Source organism: Mesocricetus auratus, unplaced genomic scaffold (assembly GCF_017639785.1).
Source record: "Mesocricetus auratus isolate SY011 unplaced genomic scaffold, BCM_Maur_2.0 Super-Scaffold_2245, whole genome shotgun sequence".
NCBI lineage: Eukaryota > Metazoa > Chordata > Mammalia > Rodentia > Cricetidae > Mesocricetus > Mesocricetus auratus.
Genome location: NW_024429180.1, coordinates 8,973,291 through 8,998,966, shown reverse-complemented (window position 1 = coordinate 8,998,966; position 25,676 = coordinate 8,973,291). Strand labels below are relative to the sequence as shown.

The 25,676-nt window shown below is 43.2% G+C and overlaps 1 long non-coding RNA gene across 1 annotated transcript; it reads right to left on the bottom strand.

The window, feature by feature from the left end:
* Positions 1 to 15,540: 15,540 nt before the first annotated feature.
* On the bottom strand, positions 15,541 to 23,222 carry LOC121137274. The gene is made up of 3 exons (XR_005874538.1): positions 23,110 to 23,222; positions 16,647 to 16,807; positions 15,541 to 16,139 (listed from the first exon to the last, which is right to left on the bottom strand). It is a non-coding gene; the product is annotated as an uncharacterized LOC121137274 (long non-coding RNA).
* Between the last annotated feature and the right edge of the window lie 2,454 nt (positions 23,223 to 25,676).

Genomic DNA, 25,676 nt, shown 5'->3' with positions numbered 1-25,676 from the left:
ATACGTCTTATTTATCATAAGGTTTCTGCTAAGCATCCTCTGTGCCCAGAAATCCTGCTTAGCTATTGGCTGCTCAGCTTTTTATTAAACCAAGCAGACTGACAGATCTTTACACAGTGTAATCAAGTATCTAACAACACATACATATTCATTTAAATGATGTAAACAATTTACCAATTAAGGTGAATAATTTTCATTTGATATTTATTTGATTTACCAACATATTTATATGTTTCATATTTATGCATTATATTCCCATTATGGACACTTTCTGTAACTGTATGATGTTCAAACAATACAAAAACATAAAATATAATCAGAAGAGGTTAAAAATATGATAATAAGTTTAATGTCCAGTGTATTAGAGATTAATATGGGAATGGGCTGGGAGAATGTTAAGTGTCTGGGTTTCTTTGAGAATCAAATATACATTGTGTTTGTCACAAAAGAAATGTGGAAATTTTAAGGTGTAGCTACATGTATGTATGCATTTTTCCTTTGTTTATTTACTTTGTTGTATAGCCTAGGCTAACCTTGAACTCAGTATATAGAGGAAAAGTCCTAATCCTCCTGCCTCTGTTCCCCAGGTGTTGGGATCACAGGTGTTCACCAGCATTCCCAGCTTTAATGAGTGCAATGTTTAGAACACCGTTCCATACACGCAAAACACACCTCACTATGTGAGTATTTCACTTTGATACACATTAAAAGCAAACAAAGCCACACACACCAAGATGGAAGGGTCGCTCGGGGAGACACGGAAAGCATTCCCGTACTTGGCTTATACCTGGGATATGAGCTCTTACTGTGTCTACCCTTCTCACCCACTTATGCAGCTGTGCTGGGATTGATGGACAGCCCCTCGGGCAGCACAGGTAACATGACGATGATCTTCTTTATTGCTGTGAATTGGAATTTCGTAGCTATGGTTTTGCTGTATAGGATCTATGTGACTCACTGAACACAACAATTAGTAGATGTAACCGGGAGGAGCTAAGCTTTCAATTTCATACAGTTTTACAGGATACGGAACTTGAGGTTCTATGTCTCTCTTTCTTGTCCTGTAGTTGTAGGTGGTGGCGCTAATCATTGACTGATGACGCAAGAAGGTGGAGGAGTTGATGGGGTCCTGACCTAGCGTTCACAAAACCCTTGGTAAAAAGCTCTAGCACCACATATAACCAGGTATGGAGCACATACCTGTGATCCCAGCACTCGAGAGTGAAGACAGGAAGATCAAAGTGCAAAGCCATCTCAGATAAACAAGAAAATAAAAATAAATGATCATGTAGAATTTTACAGAGTTCAAAGGATACCCCAGAAAATAAGGAAACATGTTTATACCCAAAGAACACATGGTAAAGCATTTCCAGCAGAATCTAGAGGTTTATTACCAACAGTTCAAAAGTCAGGAAATCTGTCCCAATGAAAAGGAAACTGTCAGTTCAATGGGCTATGAAGAGATGTTTACAGTGCTGTAAATGAGATTTAAGGGAACGTACAAGGCTAGCATGAACTTATCATACAATCCTGCAAATATACATGGGCATTTATCATAGGGAAACAAAAATTTACATTCACACACAGAGCCCTGTCCGTGAATGTTTGGAGAAGCTGTCTACAGAGAACACAAAAAACCCAAAGGCAGCACCATGGTAAATGGAAACAATTTCCCATTGTAACTGCACATGAATATTTTCTTCTAGTATTTCCCAGAACATTTTTCTCCTAAAAGTTGTATTTTTTTTCCTGACATTTTTTACAATACTTTTTTTTTCAATTGTCTGTGCAGGATTCTTTATGATTGCTTCTATAAAATGTATTATTCTGTTTGCTGCTAAAGACAGAACCAGAGTTTTTGTTCAGCAAACAGGAATTAGGTAAATGGGATTACATTTCTTGCTTTTTTAATTAAAAGCATTTACTAAGCCCTCCCAGTGCACAAGGGACTATGGGAAGTTCTGCCCGGTGATAAAAATTAGTCATGGAGGAAGAAGTTCGTCCTGACATCGAAGTTATTTGTAATCTTGTCAGGAGATAGCAGTGTTTACCAAAAAGAGCACCAGTCTGCAGGAGCAAACTCTGGGAGAGGAAGCTTGGTCAGCGTCCTTATCCAGACACAGACGCCAAGTTAAAATAGTGACCTCATGGTGTGTGGCTTTAAAATGCCACCAGAGTTGTGCAAATGAGAGAAGTGATACTTCTGAGATGTACGGCAGGCACGGACTTAGCACCGTTCTGAGATGGGTTTGTGCTTCCTAGGCAAATGGGGCTTGACTTCCGTCGTGCTCAGGGAGACACACGGGGCGTGGGTGCGCGTTGGTCAGACATTCCTTTCTCGCTTACTCAGCTCGTACCTGTCTGAACGACACCTACCTCACACCCACCTCCAGCCTCAGCCATGACCATGTCGCCAATTCTTCCCCCTTTGTCCTGTTACATCATAGCAGTAGGTGAAAAGCACAACTATGATTTTATTCTTGCTTACTGTTTTTAACAAGATAGGAAAGATTATCTATTACATCTTTCATTTTTTGAAAGGTAGGCTACACAGGACATCAATGTGACAAGAAGGCATAGTTTTTACATTTATGTGACAATCTTTAATATAGAAATAAACATTCCACTGGAACCATTCTGTAGGAAGCAAATATGCTATAATCAACTTAGCAGTTGTTCCTGCACCTGTGAGATTGGAAACAGAAATTCATATCCTTCAAAATACTTGAGATTGTTTCCTGAAAATGATGTTTGCTTGCATCTGATTGTCATACGCAAGTATGAAAATATAATAACGTTTCAAAAGGTTAGAACTGAACAAGGCAACACACCTCAAAGACTAAGGGTCTCACCATGGTACCCATAGCCACTGAGTTTGCTTCATGGGTTTTTAGGTGTCTAGTTATTATGTAAATGGAATAGTCTGGCTTACAATCGGCATGATTCTCACAACTTTGCCAAAATTGATTGGTTTAAAGAACTAATGAAAGTGAATGTGTTCAAATACTTTGCATTGTATTTGTCTTCCAAATCGAACGGCTTTAATATCACAATTAAAAGAAATCCATCTGAACAGCTCTTATTGTTCTTAATAGACTTTATAAGACGTAGTGTGTATTTTTAGTCACCTTATCTCTGAGGGGTAAGCCACCCCTGTGCACCCTAAAACCATCTTTGTGTTGAAAAATGTTGGCATGTTTTCCCAGCTCATTTCATTCTAATTCAGTAGCCCCGGAAAACCATCTTGCAGATGAAGAACTGAGACAAAGACAAATGGTTTGTCCAAAGTGACATCTGTGCAAACCAGCTATGTGTGAGCCTAAGACCCTAACCTCTGGCCCAGCGTGCTGGTGGAGCCCTCACTGTTAGAACAGCCTGCATGCCACAAGCAAAGACAATTAAAAGCTCTTATCTCCCTGATGAAATCCCAACAGCTGCTGGTCACTGTGGCTCCAAAATGGCTGCTTCAGGGATGTTTAAAAATAGAAACACAGACAGGAAGTGGGAAGAGGTTGAGCTTTTTTCCTGGGGGAAGGAGGAAATAGGATTCCCCCTAGGAAGATGCTGAAGTTTCCACTCTTGGACGTCAGACATTTGCTTCAGAAATGACGATTTTGTGTGTGTGTAAAATAAGTCATGTTGCCTAGCCTACGTGCTAACAAAGCACACTGAAGATGTCCGTGGAGGAGAAAGGATACAGGACAGAAGAGACTGAGCACAGGCGATAGGAAATGAGGAAAGTCCAATGGCTTGCTGCAGAGACTTGTGAATGCTCAACGGAGAAATTACTAGGAAATGAAGTCATTGCAGTGAATGTCTGTTAGTCTCCTTCTCCAAAGGAGGGACCACCAAGAAGGGCAGCGAGAGTCAAGACCTGTTTATTACTAAAGTCAGAAAGCAGGAAGTCTGTAAGGGAGAATTAATTACAGGGACCAAAAAAAAAACCCCACTACCTGCAAACACTCGGACTAACATGTTCAATCAGTTCTTTAGCAAATCTCCACTGTACTCAATTGCTCCTCCTTTTTGCTTCAAATCCCAAAGAAAGAAACTGAGTCTTCAACCCTTTGCACAACTACAGGTTCCATCAGGCCTGGGAAGCTGCTCCTTCGAGCATTCAGTCCAGTGTTTGGGGAACTCAGCCACTTGAGAGAAGAGACACAGTTGGCAGCCCCAGGCTCTCCTCTATCTCTTCAGTCTCAAATGAGTAAGAAAAGCCTGACCTTGCTGGCCACATTCTTTTTCAGAGTTCACTGGTCTACCACAGATGGTGCCCTTTGAACTTAAAAGCTGAAGACCTTTGTTCCCCACTGTAAATCATCCCCACGGCCATGTTGGTTTTCCATTTAGGGGTCATGCTGGAGAGAATTGTCAGTTATACCGGGCAATTAGCACTTTGAAATATTATACCCCCCACATATGTAACAGGTTAGCCCAGGGCCTGGACACAGAGAGCCTCCACAAATATGAACGTCTTGTTTCCCTAGAGGCACAAATACAGGATGGCTTCCTCCTGCTCCCCTCACTAATGCAGAGGCAAAGCATAGAGGGATGCCAGGGCTCCCCCCCTGGACGGGAAGAGAGGAGGAGAAGGGGGTAGAATGTAGCTAGACAACTGTTTTTGTGAACATACTTTCCCATGTATACGTCATTAAGAAATAATCAGAGGGAAAAATTAACTGCAGGAAATATTAATGCCAACATCGAATCCCCCCCAAGCAGTCACCTTTATCTTTACCTGTAAACGAGTCCACTCCCCAAAGACCCGCAGTAAAGACCCGCAGTCACCGGTGTCGTGACACAAACCAAAGACCTTTTAGTGGGACGTCCTTATTAGCCACTAGTGCTGGTTTTAAGTCTATTCCTATCACTTTATTTAGTGCAGTCTAAAACATGTCACCTAGAAGAAATAAGTAGTTACAGGGCTGTTATTTATATAATCTGTGAAAACAAGCACTAGCCCACTCCTCTGGTCCCTGAATAAAAGCAGACATATGGCGGGTATTAAAAAGTAAGTGTGGTCTATCACACTTGCTTAAACATTTGATTAGCTTTGGACAGAAACTCTCACTCAACGGGCATCTCTCTTCTGCTTAAGTGTTACTTTAAGTTATGAATTCCCTAAAATTATACCCGTCTCTTTAAAAAAAATCCCTAAATTCCAGAAAAAAGGGGCTCCCAAAGGAGTCTTGAAGGAATGTGGCAAATTAGCCTGCTAGGAAGAAAGGGGGTTCTTTCTTTTTGTTTTCCATAATTACTTCCTGACTGGGGTGGGGGCAGGGAGAAACTTCAGCTCTGCCCTGAGCTAAAAAGTCAACACAGATTATGGCCAGTCCTGGAGCAGGGCACATATGAGGCTCAATTTCCCCATGCAGCAAACACAATCATAGAAAGCCTGATGTCTGTCCTTACGTGATAAACGTGTGACTACAATCAGATATGCAACGTTAGTCGTTCGTATTCAACACACACATTTTAGGAATGTATCGTTCCAAAATAATGTGCAATGCTTATTACTACTAAGCGTATTTTAAAATGACTCCGGTGTCTGGGAAGACTCAGAAGGGTTAAGTCTCAGATAGCACAAAGCCGCTTTATTTCCCTGACCTTGCTGCCCTGACTGACAGACGGACGGAAGGTCTGCTTACCCTATCCACAGAGACCGCTTGCTCTCACTTAGGGCATGGAGAAAGAAGCTTCTAAATTCAGTCTCAGTGCCTGTAACATCTGGCATCACGTGCCCTCTCCAGGCCAGAGGTCCCAGGTTTTCCACAAACAGGAACCATGGGCTCTGTGGGGGGTGGGGGGTGGGGAATAGAAAGTAGAGAGGGCTGACTGGCTGTTTGGAGAACAGGGACTTGAGGATTTGTTTTAACAAGCTAAATTTCTGAAAGAGAGAGAGGGAAAATAAAACCCCACTTCCTAACACCCAAAGACATCCTGGTTTTAGGCTTCTGAGATCTTTTCCTGACGGCATTTAAGACATATTAACTTATTTGGCATCTGGTCCGCGGACCAAACGGACTCTTCCCCAAGTCAGCCATGGACCTGCAAATTACCCTTATTGAATTTGAAGCTAAAAATAAATACAAGCATAAGGAGCGTTAGAATAGAGGTTTTTCTTTCTCTTTTTAAAGCCGAAGGTCCATGTCAATTTTGAAAAGGAATAAAAGAGAAGGGGATAACAGTTAATTAAAGCTAACGAGACGTCTTGATTAGGAATTCTTTTAAATAAAGGGTATGATTTAAGTGTGATCTTTTAAAAAAAGACATTTTGGGAAGTAAGGGTGGTTTGTATGGGCCTATGGGGGCGGGGTGTAGCTCTGTGGAATCCTAAACATCCGCCCAAACGCTGGACTCTCTTCTCTTAAGTGAAAGGGGTCAGACGGTGCAGAGTGCACTCTTACGCCTATTGTGTGACAGCCTCAAACACGTGTGTGAAGGGCCCACCCCTGGGCCCAGTTGCAGCCCCGTTAGAGGCAGAGCTGAGTGGTGTAAACCCAAAATGAAAGTGTGCATTGGTTCTGGTCAATGAGAACGACTGCTCAGAGCCCAACTGTAAGCTGTGTGAACAGCGCCATCTAATGCGCTGCTGGAAATCAGCAGCTTTGAGGGAGGAATGGACGCCAGGAGGCAGGGGAAGCTGGAAACAGCCACCTGGTTTGGAAGCCTGCTCTTAACAATCCTGGCTCTTATGTCTTTGTTTTTTTTCACACCAGCAGGATTTGAATGCCAGCTACTGTGATCTTTTCTCGTTTTCCCAGAGCAATTTTTTTTAAATTGCATTTTACTGGTACTGTGTGTGCATTGAAATTCATAAAATTCTGAAGCGCGAAGAAATCAGGTAATTAATTGAAATCTATCCATTCAACCTCCCCCGCCTGGAAAGGCCTGGAAAAGATCCAATAATGTGTCCTTACTCAACATGGAATTCGATTAAAAATGTCGGATGTTACACAGGAAGCTTTCAATCTTGTATTCACCATGGCCGTGTTTGATGCTTTTCAAGGGCGCGGAGGATTTTGAAAAAATGCTTGCAATGGAAAAGGTAAAGAGGGGGAAAAAAGACACACACATACACACACACACACACACACACACACACACGCACACGCACACTCACACGCACGCACCAGTTCTTACACATGAGATTATTGGAGCTATCTGTAATTTTTGCACAAAAAGTATTTGAGAAAAAATGCTTAAGGCTATATGAACCACTACTATTGGCATTTTGGCAAATGACTTTGCCAGATCATCGTCTGAGTTAGGCAGGACCAATTATAGAAATATTGCACAAGCAAAGGAGTTGAAGCAGCATTTCATTCTTTGTATTGCACACTAAGAAAAGAACTGATCGTGATCTTGCATGGTCTCTGCCCAGAAGTAACCGAAACGTCCCGCTTACAAACAACGGACGAGAAGAGGTCAAGGAGACTCGGTGCAGCAATGGTGATGTTTGCCAACAGCGCACTGATGTAAACTTGTCCATCAAGGCAGTGATTCATGTGAACGGGACACATGCGAGGGTCAAGGGTTCACCTCTGCTCAGAGCAGCAGAATGCGGAGACAGCGTGTGCATTTGTGTGATGCTTAACTTACTCCATTAGCTAAACCGGGACCTGTGAGGGACTAGAACATCAATGGCTTAGTGCTCCCGCATCTGCAGAGTTCCACGCTTTGAAGAAGAGGGATGCACCGCAATGTGACAGTTTTAAAAAGGGTACTGTAGTAATTAGCTGAAACTCCAAACCACTACCTTTTGGATATTTAAATAAATGAATAACGCAGCAAGGAGCATATGAATTCATGTTATAAGGGAAGTTACAGAGTTCGGTGAAGTTTTTGTTTTTGTGAGCTTTGGTAAGAAGTGGGGTGTCATGTAGGTGAAGCTCATGTCTATGAGGCATTTCAGTGATTGCCAAGTGCAAACTGGGAAAAGAATGACGTCACAAAACCTTGCAGACAGATTTCAGTTGGACTTCGTTTTCCTGGATGATAGATGACACAGAAAGACAAGAAACGTTCCAACTACATATCATCTTAAAAAACAATGGATGGCCAAATAAGAGAGCTAGCAATATAAAACAGCTGGAAGAAAGCATCCGAGTAGACTCTGAGTAGCAATGGTTTCCTTTGCAAAAATCAATTCTCAAGCCTGTTAAAAGAAATCCTGCAGAGAGCATGAAGAGATGTCTCAGTGGTGAAGAGGTCCCAAGTCCAGCTGCCGGCACCGCAGTCAAGCAGTCAAGCAGCTCACTGTCAACTCCAGCTCTAATGAGACGATGTCCCCTTCTGATCCCAGGGCACCGGCACGAATGTGCATGGATCCCCATGTACGCATACGTGTACGTGTAATTAAAGGTAAGTATATCTTTTCAAAATACCCTGCTGAATTTATGATGGAAGACACATACATACCCTATACCTGGCCGCAGTTTGGCATCCGCAATATGCAAAGAAACTTGAAGCTCCATGATGAGGACAAAAAAAAAATACAAATGTAAACAAACACAAGCGAAGGCCTCTAATGGCTATCTCTCTAGGACACATGAGAAAGTTTTCAAGACCATTCACCACTGGAAGCGTGAAAATTAAAACTATGGCGAGGACTGTGGAGACAGCTCAGTCAGTACGCAGTTGTCTTCCAAGCATGGGAAACTGAGTTTGAAACACAGAACTCACATGAAATCCAGGTGTGGCAGAATGCATCTGTAATCCATTGCAGGGGAGGTGGAGACAGGTGGATTCCTGGGCTAACCTTCCAGTCCAGCCTAACCATGTACTGCAGACCAGTCAGAGATCCTAACTCTGGAGGCGGACGGCATTCCTGAGGATGACATCTGAGGTTGTCCTCTAGCATCCCCATGTGTGAGTGACCACACTTGTGCACACACAGGGACACACACACACACTCCCTCGCACATATTTAAAGAGCATGACGTTCTGAGAATGGATAGAGTTACTTTTTCCGTAATGTTGCCTAAACTGGCAGAAATGTACGAGTATAATAGCACAGGATAGGGTTAGGATGATGACTCGTGTGAATAAGGAGCAAAAGACTGAGCACGATAATAATGTTCAATATACACCTCTGAAGGTGTAATCCATTGCTCTCTTCTCATGCGGTATTCTCACAGTAAATATTTATTGAGCACATTTGATATTTGTAGTTTTCAGAAAATGCATAGGAATGCTCAGATTTAAGTGACACGATAGCCTGCAGAAAGCTACATATCCTTAACACTGTGATCAAATTTGTATTCTACATTTTAACTCTGAATTAGGTGATCACTTGCATTACCAATTTAAATATTCAGTTTCTCTGTAAATATTAAACATACAATTTAAATATTCCGATTCTTTGTTGATGTTTGATATTCAACTGGAAGAACATAGCTGTGCATGGGGGGGTGAGTCTTTCTTACACTCGAGGTACTCAGGGTTCGGGTGGAGACCTGAAGGTCAGCCTGGAGTATAGATAGAGTAAGAGCCTTTCTCAAAAAAATAAAAATGAAGGGTCTGGAGAGATGGCTCAGTGGTTAAGAGCACTGGCTGTTCTTCCAGGGGACCTGGGTGTAATTCCCAGCACCCGCTTGGTAGCTCACAGCCATCTGTCACTTCGGTTTCACAAGACCCGATGTCATCTGTGGGCACCAGGGACATCCTTGGTACATAGACATACATACAGGCACAACACTCACACAGATAAAATAAATACTTAATAGAAAATTAAAATCGAAACCCCCAAACTTACAGTAAACAACAAAAGTGACAACACTGAACCCCAATATTTAATTTAAAGCTGCTTTAATTCCCATATGTTTATTCGAAGTGTGTTCCCGATAATAAGGAAATTTCCAATACTGAGGAATCAGAACCTCAACAATACAATACATTTGAATCATAGGTGTGAAGACAGAAGATCGAATAAGTCACTCATCACCCTGTGAGAAAATAATTTCCACTGCGTGCACATTCCCACCAGGAAATTTACGTCCTAAGAGAACCTAGATTCCTATTAGGTGTTTAAATTTTCTTTAGGAATCATTTGTTTTATTGTGTGCATATATGACATTATGTGCATGTGTACACGTGACTGAGTGTGTGTGTGTTACAGGTGTGAGCTGCCATGTGGGTGCTTAGAACTGAGCCTGGGTCCGCCACAAGAGCAGCCAGTGTTCTTAACCACTGGGCGGTCTCTCCAGGTTCTTACGTTGTCGTCTGTTAGGAAATAGTTAAATGTCTTTTTATAGTCCTTCCTTTGAGTATAAGTTTCAGAAGCCACGGTGCATCTTCGACAGTGATAAAGAGAGTCAGTGCCCTCTGCTTGGGACCCGCACTTATGGAAGTGTAGCCGACCTCACCATGCTTCAGCATTCTGTAAGACGGAAGGAAGAGGCAGAAACGCTCCTCCCTCTACTTCTCTTTTTCAGACTTGTCTTTATTTGCTGCGGATGCCCCAGCATCTCCTTTTATGCTTTCTCTATTGATGAGTTTCCATCCCCTAAATGTTGCTGCGTGGTAGTAATTGCAGTCCAATCACTTCCAATCCACCCTTGCTGTCCTCCACGACTCTTCCTCTGCTCAACATGGGAGAAGGAAGGCCGTTTGGGTGCAGTGCTGGACCGTCGCCACCCTGCTCCTCCTTCCTACTCCTCATCTGAGACCTGCTTCCTCGGCTGGAATCGCCCCACCCATCCCCACTCCCAGAAGTCATGAAACCAAAGGTCCGTGCAACATTCTTCACTGAAGAACTAAAGCAAACCGCTGAAAATTAGGCACTATACATTCTGTCCTTGAAAATCCCCGACCCATCCCCACAGCTAAAGAAAACTTCTTAGGTGTCCCCTCGACTCTGGCGACCTCCTACTGTATTGCAAGGCCTTTCCTGACCCACTCACATCCTCTGGAACACTCCTAAAACCAATTTATGTTGCTTGATTTGAAGTTAATTTACCAGTCTGTTTTAGCTGCTTCTCCCAACTCCTATAAGCGTTTCCTCCCAAGGTCAGACCATGTGCGGGTTACTTTGTTTGCTTTTTCCTTTTGTTTTCTTTTGTTTGGTTTTTAACAAAAGATTTCATAGAAAAATTATACCACTTCCTTAGGGGCAAAACCAGGAATGTGTGTTGTCCTTTTAACTAGCATGTTTCCCTTCCCTGTTATTTTACTCGGCAACTGATAATGTAGTCCACAATGTCAGGGTCATAACTACCAAAGCCGGTGCATACCGGCCAGCTTCAGAAGTGTTTCTGCAAGGGAAAAAGAAAATGATTGCAATCTAACTCAAGGTCATAAGAGATAACAGCTGAGATAAAAGAATTAAAATCCTCATTTTCTGCTTCCACACAAATCAGTTCAGGATATATATATATATGGGCAGGGGAGGCAGTCTCTGTGTTTTCTGTTTCCAAAACAGAGAGGCTTGGGGACATTAAGCAGACTGTGACTACGTCACTAATTGGACAGTATACTAAATAAACTAAATAAGCAAATGTCTTGTGAATGCGGAAGGCAATCATCGTTATGATCAGGGATGCTGAGGTATGGAACTCCCAGAGAGCGTGCAGCACATACTAAAGATTCTGTATGTGGTCCACCTGGCTAGGAAGGAGATCTGCAGAAAGAATCAGAAGAGCAGATGAAAAAAGGAAGTTTGAGAGCAACACAATCACAAGTGAATGAAGAAGAAAGATAAAATCTATTCTACACAGTAAACATAATTTCGAAGGAGTCAAAATTTAAATATGATAATACATGTATCAAAATAATTTGTGCCCCCGCCCTGCCCGGTGTATGTGTATTGGTCTGTCTGTCTCTATGTCTCTGTGTGTTGCTTTAATTTGCTTTTTTTCCCATATTCTTGAGACAGGTTCTCACTCCGTAGCCCAGGATAGCCTCAGAGATACTGGGGTTGTAGGCATGGTACACCGCTTCTGGTTAGTCTGTGAAGCTCCTATCCATAATTATTCTATTTATAATATGTCAATCAGTATAAATTTTTGCTGACAAATCTCTCAAATTTAATCAAACAAGAGAATCCCCGAGGAGGATGAGACAGAGAAGCTTCAGGAACAAGTGACACCCAACGGAGCAGAAAGCGGTTGGGGTCCCACGAGGAGCAGCCAGCCCAGGACCACTCAGGGTATCAGCACTCCTGAGAACAATGGAATCTCATCTCCATTACTGTCAAAGGGCTCTCCATCACCATGGTGGGAATTCCTCTCCAGTCACTTGAGGTAGCAAGGTGTAGTGTGCATGTAAAATGTCTTTGCTGGATACTCCTGAGATGCCCCAGCAGAGGATGTGGGAGAAGCTGAAGAGAAAGAGCAGAATGCGGGGGAATTACCACATCTTCCCATCGCTCACAAGCTTAGAGGATACGGAGTCATCGTATTGGTCAAGCATCCTGATTTCCACCCGCCATGCCTAAAGAAGAGAGGATAACTGTCCAGAAAGAACCATTAAACAAAGAAGAGTCTGATGTAGTCGCGGTAAAACCTTTATACTAAACTCATATCTTCTTACTTCGCAGTATAGTCACAGTTCCAATTCACATAAAAATCAAAGGTGGCTTTGGAATTGGATTTGGCCCTCCTTCTCCAAATTCAAACATGCTGTTTAAATAAAATTCAGAGTTTCTGTCTCATATCAAAAGACTGTTGACGTAAGACAGAAAAAAGCAAAATCTAGGACTACTATTGTCTTAACTCTGTCTTCTCTCAAAAATCCTATTCCCTCATATTTATTTTCAACCTTATTGTTGCCTTTCCCTGTATGCTTACCTACTAAAGTTGAACTTTCTGTGCTGATATCAGGATTTATGTCTTCCACAGTGAACAAAAACTTCCTAACAGAAAGCTTTGAGTTCTCTGGAAAGAAGATGAGGCCCCACTTTATTGATTCCATTTGATTCAACTTCATTCTATCTGAACTCACAAGCAACACCTTAAAACCGGTTGGGACTACAAGGCTCAAGACAACTCCAGACTAGCTAGCTGAAACAGTGCACCTTCTGATACTCTGGCCAGAGCCTCAGATAAGAACTTCAATTAAGCATCACCCACCACACAGAGACTAGCTGTAAATGTTAAAAGACTGTAAACTTAAGCTGTAAACTTAAAAGATTGTAAAGGTTACAGCTAGTCCTCTCGAGACTTTTCTTTGCTTTAATTTTTTTTTTCCTACAGGATCCCATGGAGTCATCGTCATCCCATTTCAGCAGGAAGTAATCCTAAGAAAACAATGTCCCCTTTCCCTTCTGTTGGCATTAAGGGTATTTTGGTCTTTTTCTTTCTTTTTCTCTCATCGCTGAAAAATTGTCACCTGCTTAGGGTTGGTTTTAAGTTGAATAGGGTTGGGTATGAAGGTGATGCTCAGACTCAGGTGTCTCTTTTAGATGAGTTTAAGGGTCTGGATGGGAAGGGTGTGGTTAGGATGGGATATAGGTAGATTAACATATCTTCTTGTGAACTACTTTTAGCAACTATTAGCTATAGATACCCTAAATTGCTAGATTCTAGTATGTTGACTACATAGGGTCTTCTTTGTGTTTATGATATTTTGCACACAATTATAAAACTATATTGATACAACTTAGGATATTTTATCATTTTACACTTTACGGTTCTACCTCTCGTCAAGACATTTCAGTTCTATCTCTGTTATTGAGAATTATATATGTTTATAGTTGCATATTTTTCAGTCATTGTCTTGCTAAATTATATTGGAAAGTTTCAGCCATTGTACAACTATGTTTCTGAGAATTACAGTCTATAATTATCCATGTTTCTTATATCTATGAGATTAGTCAGACATAGATATTTGATCTTCAAACACTTCATAGGCTGCAGAATATGGCATTTAAATGTTTTAATATTAGTATTCCATTGGCAGAAGACACTATTGCTCCTGACAGCAAGGAGATATTCCTGAGAGTATGTTGGGTACTGATGACACTCCTTCTGGAGTCCATTCTCTCCACAGCTACTGGCCTCTTGGGCAAAGAACTGTCCCCACATCGACAGCTGACTTCAAACATGCTGTCCTACTGTGCATACAGGAGATAAACTTAAAAGATTGCTGAACCTTGCCAAGTCAGGGTAAGACAGTCTTTTACCTCCCTGCTTCTGTGTTGGTCAGTCAGACACTCTAGGCCTTAGCCAATGCTGGTTGCCCTACGCTGCTGTGAGACTTTGGGTGACTGTCCAAGTAGCCTGCTGTTTCTGTCTTTGCTGCACCTTTGGAAGTTGCTCACCTGCACTTCCTGCCTGCCCTCGTATTCTTATCTTTCTTCTCAGGCCTTTGACGAGGTTGAAGATTAAACTGTCACAATTATTCTTCCCTTTTCCTGGATAGAAATATTAGGTACAAGACTTAAACTTTCCAGTTTAGGACAACATCATAGTAATCTCTGCTATGCATTTACCCTAGGACTGGTTATGTGTTCATGCCAATCGCTCTATGTTGCTTCACAGGCAGTAGGTCTTAAATTATGTGGTTTACCTTTCCTTCTCCTAGAGCATACCTGATATTTGCTATCATTGTATAAGGTTTTGTATCAAGCCTAAATCTTCTTTAGACTAAAAAGGAAATTGTAGTAAGATATCCACCCTCCCTGCATCTGTCGCACCCGTGGGCGTGGTCACAGGTGCAGAAGTGACAGGTTAAAAGGATTGAATTGGGGCTGGGAAGCCCCTTCTTTGGGTAGCAGAGAGCATCCAGGTGACAGGGTCTGCATGCTTGGAGTAGGAGCCGGTGACTGTCAGTTGTTTCCTATGTAAGTTATTTTCTCCTGAGAGAGTCCTCTTCATCTTACTGGTCAAACATCCTGATTTCCATGCACAAAAAACGTGGTCTTTAAAAGCAGACCTCCTTCTCACCAAGTCAGCCACATTAAATGACTTCTACACATACTGAATGTTTGCGAATATACCCATTTAACTCAGACCAGTAAATGGAATTAGCTGGAACTTGGCCTCCCTAATTTATTTATTTATTTTTCCCTGACCTTCGGAACCGTGGGATGCAGGGATATCAAGGGGAGAGGGCTAAGGGTGAAGACCCTAACATGCAGTGTCTAAACCTATGTTGTAATATTGTCTATCTTTGAACTGGAATTGATCTGGACACAGCTTAATAGTGCAAACAGTATACATGGAAACAAACATGTTGCCTACCTCACAGAGATGCTCTGAGGTTAAAATGAGGCACACCTACGACTTGCTGGGTTGTGGGGAACGGGGGCGAATACACAGTAACCATCATCCCACATGGGCTACGTGGCCCCTCTCCCTTCCCAGTGTGATGCCAACATATCCGTGATGAAGAAAGCTGCCCTGGTCAGGTTCCCAGCCTCCTCCTCCTCCCTGAGCTGAGGACAGGGCCGACATAAGGACATTTGTATCCTGGGGTCTTGACTGCTTTCCTGAGCTTGTCTGGTCAAAACCTTTATTTAATTTGAACCTCAGTCTCTTTCAGGTTGTTTGCCTCTAAATACAGAATGAAAAAAAGGAACTCTATTTTTTTAAGGTTTACTTTATTTTCCATTACTTGTATATGGAGGATACACGTTAATGCAAGAGCAGTTTCCCACCGGAGTCCAGAGGAAGGTATGGGATCCCTTTGGTGTTGGCATTTCAGATGGTTGAGAGACGTCCAGTATGGGTGTTGGGAGCCAAATTCAGATCCTTTGCAAGTGTGCCCATGCCTTGACTTCTGAGCCAGCTCTCCATCCCCCCTCTGAACAACTGAGTTCTGTGTAGCATTAAAAGGAAGTATTTCAGCAGTGTGTCTGTGACTGGAGCCTGGCTGTTCTCTTCCAGACATCTCTAGCTGCTGTCTGGTGGTGGGATCCTACTCCAGTGACCTCAGCTTGGGTGCCAGATGGACTCAGCTTCATGGGCCTTCAGTCAAGCTCTTCCACCCACAAGTTGTGTGGCCTTAGACAAGTTACTTGACACCAACCTCCTGGGCCTCGCTGGCATCATCTGTATAATGAGGATGCTAATGAATTTGACACTTAAAATGTCTTTAATTATTGCGGGTCGCATGTGTAGGCAGTAGCTTCTGCTGGGATAATGTAGCAGAAAAGGCTCTATGATTGTTCCTGATAGAAGAGATAACTGTCAAGGACTCTGTAAAAACAGAATTAATGAGTTTATGAAGTTACAAAGAAGCAGTAGATACAGATTTCCTCCATCTTGGCCAGGACTATGTGGATCACATCGGAAGATGTAACCACGGGGAGAAAGGAGAGACACTGTGACAGTCAACCTCACCTGAAGACTGGCCACCACCCTCCTGTGCTGTCTGAGACACACTCTACCCAAGGAGGCTCTCTCAAGCTAAGCTGCACAGTGAAATCTTTGGAAAATGTTTTCCCCAAAGCGATCTTCAAAGACTCAAAAGGAGAAAGACACATAATTTAAAATATACCTTCGCTTATATTTTTGGTTGTGAGGCTAGCCCTTAACGGCTGAGCCACCTCCAAAACAATACAGAGAAACCCTGTCTCAGAAAAAAATACACACACACACACACACACACACACACACACACAATCTTCGCTTTAAAAAGAAATCAAGAAAAGAGTGAGGTTACTTTCAAGTAATTTCTGTCACATTACTCCTTTATGGACGTACCTTGAGATTTGAAGAGGAAAGTCACAAACAAAACCCTACTTAAATTCTCATCAATGCCGATGCTCGTGCGCACCAGTGGCTCCAAGCCTTCACAATCCAGAAGCTCTCATAGAATGTAATCTAATTCCTTCCTGCTGTTCCAGCTCAGGCCTAGGTTAGTTCTGAGAAAACAAGACTGGAGTCAGAATACCATGAATTTGCTTGGTGCTTGCAGTCACCCACGTTTAAAAGGCGGGGCCGGGGGGGGGGCGGGGCACGGGAGGCTCGCTTTTGTGCTTTCTGAGATTCGGTTGTTTGTACAAGGCTGGACCATAAGCTGACCCAGAGCCGCTCATGGCAGCCTCCTCCTTGGCTCCAAAGCCAAGCTATCTTGCGAGAGCAACTCGGTCTGGTCTATGGTCCAGGGTCCTGTGGGATCCTAGGACCTAGCATTTTAACCTCTTCTCTGAACAGCTGTCATGATGACTTTTGACTACATGCTCTTCGTGCCGGATAGACTTCATTAATCCTTCTGCCAGTCTCGAGGAAGGAAGACTAAGTTTTTAGCACTCTCCCATCTGACTCAGTATGTGTACCAGCCAACGTATAAAATAAAGTACTCACAGTTACTAACCTGGTGACACTTTGACAAAACACTGTAATAATTAAAAGAAGGAGTTTCCCTGAACAACATTAACTACCAGCCAAGCAAACAGCAGCCTCGGTAAGTGATTACTGCTTGAGGCTTTAACAGTAAGTGCCCTGGCCTCGAAAGGGCATTATAAACATTTTCATTTTAAAAGGAGGAAACAACTCCAAGAGGTTCCATCATTTCCCCCAGGGTCACCCAATTTCAAAATGACAAAGAAGTCATTAAGCAAAGGGTAACTTCAAGGAGCACAGGTTTATTTGGGGTCAAAGAAATAATCTTAGCTTCATCCATTTGTGCTGTGTCCCCCTGTAGTCAGGAAAAAAGGGTAAGGTGAGATTTCAATGAGTTACTTAATAATGGCTTTTTTTTTGTATAGGATTCCAAACAACCTAAAATAAATTAACCCACTAGTTGACTACTACCACATGGTGAGTATGTATGCATGAGCGACTACATCAAAGGTGACACTCTGCTTTAGAGATAATAGGACAGAGAGGTGGGGTGAGCTGAATTGACACCCTAGAGCACACCATTGGCATTTAAATACATTAACAGATACCATCACCCCAGTTCTCAAAGCATCTGGTTCAAGGGTTTATTAAATGCTAAGTTCTTTAAAGTATATGCAAGAAAATATAGTACAATATTACAACTTCTAGAAATCTTTGTGTAGCTGGGCATAGCGGCAGATGCCTGTCATCCCAGTACATGGTGAGCTGAGGCAGGAGGATCCACATGAGCGTAAGATCAGCCTGGGATGCATAAGGAGATTGTTGTTGTAGCACCAGCAATGACGAAGATATCTTGGTGTAATTGAAACTCAGTTTGAAAAAGAAAATTGAAGGCAACAATAAACTGCAATGATGAGTTTGAGTAGACATTAACTCAAATATAAAAATACAGAGAAGGCAGCCAAAGACGGGCACTGGAATAGTCTGAATGTAAAATGTTCCCCATGGGCTCATCTGTTAGAACAGGTTTTCCCTGGATGGTGGCTCTGTTTGGGGAGGTTGTGAAATTTGGGGCACATGGATCCTACTTGGCATCTATAAAATCAGAGTTTAAGGATTATAGCTCAGCCGGGTTCCCACCCAAAGTCTTTGCTCCCTGGACACCAAGGATGCAATCAGCAATGCTTTTACCAGTCGTTCCCACCAACATGCTGTCCCCAACCCGGGGACACCTTCAACTGAATTCCTCAAACCACACACTGGAATAAATCCTTCCTTCTCTCAGTATTATCAGTACCTAGTACAAAAACAGAGCTGGGCGGAGGAAAGGATGGGAATGAGTTTGCCTTACCTGAGAACTCTGAGAAGCTATCAGAGGAAAGCCTACGTGTCGAGGATGTGTGTATTTGTAATTAGACTGCTAAACCTGGGGTGTACCACATTTCAGGTAGGGAGAGAAACAGGCATTTGAGTGTAGCAATGATGATGAATCCCATTTACTAGAATCTGAAAGGGAGGTTTTAACAGAGGACACAGACACAAAACTGGGTTTGAAACGGCTCTAAATTATAAAGAGATAAAAATGGTGTTGGGAAAAATAAGGCTAGAATCGGGACGTGGGATCTGAGCGGCAGGTCAGTATATGTGCTTACGTACACATATTTAACTTGCTTACCAGAAAAGATGACTTGACCAAACTAAATCGTCAATGACAATGGGATTTGAGCATTGCAACAAATGCTCTCGAAAGTAAAGACAGAGCTAATAATCTATAATTCTGATATCCCCAGTCTAATCCTTCAGGGATACAGTCTCTAATCCCATCGCCAAACTCAACACAGGTTAAATTTTATAGTACTAGCAAACAGCAAATATCAGGAAGGTTTCAACTGCACCAAAAATCCATATGGCTCCAGGGAGGAGTCATGGATGTTTTATTCTGCTTTGTTTAGTTCTGTTTTGTTTGTTTTATTTTGTTTTTCATCTTCAACCCAAGGCAATGGAGAAAAACAGAAAAACCTTTTCAACAAAGGAAATCCAAACAGCTTGTTGTACTTCATGGCTGGAGGGGGGGGGAATAGAAAGATATCAAACCTTATTTTTCTCCTGTCAAATTAAAGGTATTGGTCTTTATAAGGAATCTGTGCTACCCAAGTTAATTAGAATAAATCTGCCCTAACATGCAATTGGCTTCATTAAATGACAGCAAAACATAATCACTGTCTTTCAGGATGGAATGTGGAAACTGCCACAGAATGGCTTTAATTTTAGAATGTTGGGAAGGGTTTCACACAACAGCAAGTATAGTTTCACCAAAGATGTGTGGAAGCATTATAGACCTAAACTGCTATGCATGTTTGCTTGTAAAAATAACAGCAAAAGAATACTTCTAATGAGTAAAGTGAAGCTTCAGCCTGTATGCAGTATTGACTTGTCTACTAACAACCCGCCGAGGTCTTCCTTTGTGACCTTCATGCTCAGCTCTGTAACAGAAAGCTCATTGCTCCCATGTTGAGTACCCCCAATATAAACACTGCTGTGCCAGCCTGGGGAGACAGCTCTGTCAGTGCAGGGCTGGATGTGAAAGCTCAGGGACCTGTGCTCCATCACCAACACTAATACAAAAGAAGCTGGCCATGGTGGCACGTCCTTGCAGTCTCAGCACTGGGGAATGGAAAACGGGTGGATCCCTGGCACTCTGAGCTAACTAAATATCTGCCCATATAATATCCATGATAAATAAATGAATTTGTGACCAATGGCAGAGACCTTTTCTCAGAAACACAAATGAACATTTTGTAAGGAACAAAACTGGAGACCAACCTCTGATTTCCCCACTCATGTACCAATGTGTGCACACATAACATCATGTGCAACAGACACACACATATCACACATACACATACACCACACAGACATATACACACACACATCACAAATACACACACAACACACAGACACACACACATATCACACATACACATACACCACACAGACACACACATATCACATATACACACACAACACAAGACACATACATACATATCACATAAACATATACTCACACACACACACACACATATCACATATACACACAACACACAGACACACATACATATCGCACATACACCACACAGACACACACACATATCACATACACACACACGACACAGACACAGACACACACATATCACACATACACATACAACACACACATATCACATATACACACAACACACGGACACACATACATATCACACATACACATACACCACACAGACACAGACACACACATATGACACATACACATGCACCACACAGACACAGACATATCACACATACACAAACACCACACAGACACACACATATCACCACACACATATCACACATACACATACACCAGACACACACACATATCACATATACACACAACACACAAACACACATACATTTCACACATACACATACACCACACACACACACAAACACACACACATATCACATACACCACACAGACACAGACACACACATATCACACATACACATACACCACACAGACACACAGACACACACATACACATATCACACATGCAAATGCACACATACAAACCAGATAAAAACAGCCACTCCTCCAGTAACTTTGGTTATTGCTTCTAAGCAAAGTACTGCTTTTTAGCACAGTCAGTTTCAGCCTAAACAGAGGAAGACGAGACGTCAGAAACCAGCGGACGCCCCCGAGCCCACCTCGTCCTTTCCTGGGGTGCACAGTTACCAGAAGCAAACGCAAAGGAGTTCAGAAGTGCTACACTCACGAATCTGTCAAGGCCACTCCAGCAAACCCAGTGGGCACGCTTGCTTGGTCTTTCCGATCCTTGAGAAACAGAAGTCATCGCTCCAATGACTCCTGGCCGAGATTTAGTGATCCCTGCAAACGTGTTACACCGTTGTCCCTTCCATGGCTCCTCTAAGAAAACGGTACCAGAGTCAGCTATGGATTGACAAAGTGACAAATCACTTTTACACATTGCGGCACTTAGAGAAGGCATGGGAGCTAGGAATTTAGACAACCAGACTACACTGTGCTCACAGGCCTCCCTTGTAGTGACACAGTGACATCTCATCCTCGAACTGTGACTATAAACTGATTAACAGAGGCTGAGCTCCCTTAGGTGGTGTAAGAAATTCCACTCTGCATAGCCCCCTTCAGGTCAGAACCTACATTGTCTGGCCTTGCTTACAGTTAAGTGTCATCACAGCACTGTCTTCTGACAAAATAAAAGCACAGGCAGAGTGATGGGGAAATGATACTAGGCCTTAAAAGCACGTCTTTCCAGTTCGGTCCCTCTTTCCTTATTGCAATTATCTTCCCGCTTTCTACGGAGGATGCAAAACCATGAAATTAGAAGACCCCGGGGAGGACCCTTCATTTGTCACCCATGCCTATATCTTCTAAGTCTCTGTCTCCTGGTAGCTGTATCCCAAATCCTGTGCCTTACATAGGTTTATATAGCCAAACCTGTCAGCTAATTGTTTTTGAAATAAATTATTAATCAAAAGGTAGCTATGAATATTCAATTTCTTGACACCTTGGATTAACATAAAGCAAACTCTGCTGTTCCCCCCAGTGATCGGTTTTGCTGTGGCTGTTCCTTAGCTGTAAATGATATCCTTGTCCATCAGCAGTTATTGCAAACTGTCACAATTACAGTTTTTGAGACGGGAGAATATATGACAAAGCAGTTTTAGAAGAAAAAGATGAGTATTAATTGCCAGGGGCTGATGGTGTACACCTTTAATCCCAGCACTTGGGAGGCAGAGGCAGGCGGATCTCTGTGAGTTCCAAGCCAGCCTGGTCCTCGGAGGGAGCTCCAGGACAGGCTTCAAAGCTACACAGTGAAACCCTGTCTCAGAAAAAAAAATGAGCTCTAATAGATAAAAATTTAAAAGCTAAAGGTTATGAGGTCCATCCTGTTGAAGTAGAAAATGTTCTCTTCAACATCTGCAGTGACTTTTAAAAGGAAATACGGGCCAGGGCGTATGGGGATGGATGCCTGAGGCGGATGTGTACACACTCACTGCTCGCCAAGTGTGGATGTGGTTGGTTTTTCCTCAGTTTCATGTGCTTGGTGCTTGCTTTAGTTAGGATTTCTATTGCTGCAACGGAACACCATCACCAAAAAGTAGGTTGGGCAGGCGTGGGTTTATTTGGCTCCCACTTGCACACTGATGTTTAACACTGAAGGAAGTCAGGACGGGAACTCAAGCAGGGCGGGAACCCGGAGGCAGGAGCTGATGCAGAGGCCATGGAGGGGAGCTGCCTACTGGCTTGCTCCTTTTCATTATAAACCTTCGCTAGAGTTACCAGTAATGACCACACGACACAGTCCGACACAGTCCGTACTAGGCTGTTTTAAGATTCCCTCTGCCAGTGGAATTAACTCCATAACTCCTCACTTTAGCCTCAGGCAGACTCTTTGGACAAGGGTACAAAAGCAGCCACATTTCTCACTGAAATTTCACAATAATGACCTCTAGGCAACGTATTAAATAATTAATTAGTGTCTTCTCCTCAGAAACATCTCGGGCGGGTCCCAGGCTGCGCCCTAGCTCTTTTCCACAGCCAGATCTTGCCCTGTTCATCTCAGGTCTGGCAACATAGCGAGGGAAACCGCATTCATGCTTGACACAAAGCGCTAAGTAGAAAGCAGTCTCCCTTCGGCGTGGGAGTCCTCCTTCCTCTCTTCCTGTCTGACCTTCATCTTGCGTGTCCCCCGTGTCCCTTGTCCCTCTTCTACCGTTTCTACTGCACAGGCTGGTTAAGCAGCGGCAGACAGCTGCTGCCCTCCCGCACTCTTTTGACCTTGTAGGTTACAGAATGTACCTCCCGGGCTTGTCTAGAAAAGAAACATCACACCGCTGCCAGCGAAGAACCTTCAGAAATGTTTCAGTTGCCCTCCGGTCACTGCACACACGGGCACCCAAACAATGAGCCCACCAGAGCCGCCAACACTGGGCACAATCATGGCGTACCCACAAAGTCACTTCCTTTATGCAGTCAGGCACACGACACAGCAGGCGAGTACATCATGGGCTGTGGTTACTGTGGGTCAGGGCTCCCTGAGAATGGCGTTTCGCATGCTGTGGTTTTTCTCCGTCCGCTTGTGACCCACCCTGCCTCATTTTGCCTAGGATCTACCACGTGGCTTGGATGTAGCTGCTTCATCTTAGCTTTGCCTACACAACTTCTTGTTCTTGGCCCCAAGGCTGAAGCCTGTGTCGTCTTCTTCTCTCTTGTCCTCCTTCATGGATAAGTCTACTTCCAACACACACACTATACAGTAGTAGTCACACTGATGTCCTTGGGAGCGTGCGTGGCACTGGGGTCTAGCTAGTCGTGGGCACTTTATGGTCTCAAGATGAAGACATTCTAGAGTGAAATTCTGGAGTCAAAATCCATACACGCAACTCCAAAGCAATTTTAAATTGTTAAAAAGGTTACGACCTGAGAAAAAGATACTAGGGCCTTATCTTTTGATGGGACTAACAAGTGTGAAATAGGATCCAGTAAAGGGGTGTCTGTGTGTGTGTGTGTGTGAGAGAGAGAGAGAGAGAGAGAGAGAGAGAGAGAGAGAGAGAGAGAGAGAGAGAGAGAGAGCAACACGTGTTTGCTTGGCATTCCATCCACTGGGGATGGGTGGAGCTCAGAGCAGATTTTATAAAAAGATTCGTTTTACTTACTGATGTGTGGGCATGTGTCTGGGTGCACATGTGTGTACAAGAGCGCAGGTGTCCATGGAGGTCAGAAACATCAGGTCCCACTGAAGCTGAAGTTAAAGGCAGGAGTGAAAGTGAACTACCTGACATGGTAGTCATCCTGGGCTACACAAAGTGTTCCTGGCTAGCCTGAACCACAGCATGAGAACCAGTCTCAACAGGGACAATGTGTGTGTGTGTGTGTGTGAGAGAGAGAGAGAGAGAGAGAGAGAGAGAGAGAGAGAGAGACAGAGAGAGAGACAGAGAGAGAGACAGAGAGACAGAGACAGAGAGAGAGGAAGGGAAGGAGAGGGAGAGAGAAAAGGGAGGGAGGGAGGGAGGGAGAGGGAAAGAGAGGGAGGGGGATAGGGAGAGAGAAGAGGGAGGGAGAGAGAAATAGAAAGCATACAATGAAACAGGGAGAGAGCAAGAAATACTGAGAAGCAGATGGTATTTGTGTGACATTGAAGCAGCAGGGAGGACTTTTTGAGGGAGGATGTGATGGTTTAAATGAGAATCACCCCCCCATACACTCATGTGCTCAAATATTTGTTTCCTGCATGGTGGAATGGTTTGGGAGGATCAGGAGGTGTAGCCTTGTTGGAGGAGATGTGTCACTGAGGATGGGCTTAAGGCTTCAAAATCTCACACCATTCCCTATTCTCTCCGACTCTCTGTCTCTCTCTGTCTCCTCTCCTCTTCTTTCCTCCCTCCCTCCCCCCTCCTGCTTACAATGGATCCTATTTAAGTTCTCATCTACTACTCTCGTGCCTGCCTGTTGCCATGCTCCCTTCTGGGATGGAATCTAACCACCTGGAATCGTGAGCTCCAATAAATGTTTTGTAAGTTGCCCTAGTCATGGTGTCTCTTCACAGCAATAGAAAAGTGACCAAGACAGAGGAAGAGGACTAGCAACAGGAGATCAGAAGGGATATAGGAGAGCAGCCTCTGAGGGACCAATAAAAACAAAGTGTGGTGACCTACATGTGGGAAAATTCCATAACAGACCTTATCACTTTGTGTGCTAACTTAAAGATTGATAAATACAAATAAATGGAATGTTTTAAATAAACACAAAATAAGTGGCTGAACCCTTAGGTTTTTCTGAGATGCTGTTGAGCAGTCCTCACAACACTGGCTCAGGACCAGGGACACTTCTCTAAGCCACAGCATGCTAAAAACGCCAGAGTTCACATCTCACCCCCGAGGGATAGCATTGGAATTTGGAGGGTGAAGACTGAATCTGTTTTCACTACAGCCTTCCAGATAATTCAGTCAGCTTGCTACTCAGTCAGAACCCCTGGGGTTTGGCAGGTCTATAACACTCAGAGAACTAAAAATACTTGCTATGTTTTTCAAATACTCTAAATAAAACACAACAAAGGCTGGTCAACAGCTCTACATGGAGAAAAAAATGTTTACTATGTAGTCCCTCTCGGGAAAAGGACATCATTGTCAACAATTAGAGTCTCATATGAGCAATCTGTTGTCCCACTAAACACTGGTGGCTTGAGGATCTTGGAAATTTTTTTGTGAAAAAAGGACTGGGGGATACAGGAAAAGAGAGGATAGAGAAAGAGCAAGAGCAGAGATGGAAATGTGCTTATTCCGTTATGTGAGACCAGGTTTTCTGAAGGGATATGCTAAGGATAACTGGAGGCCAGAGTATGGTTGGTTGGTTCTTTTACTAGATGT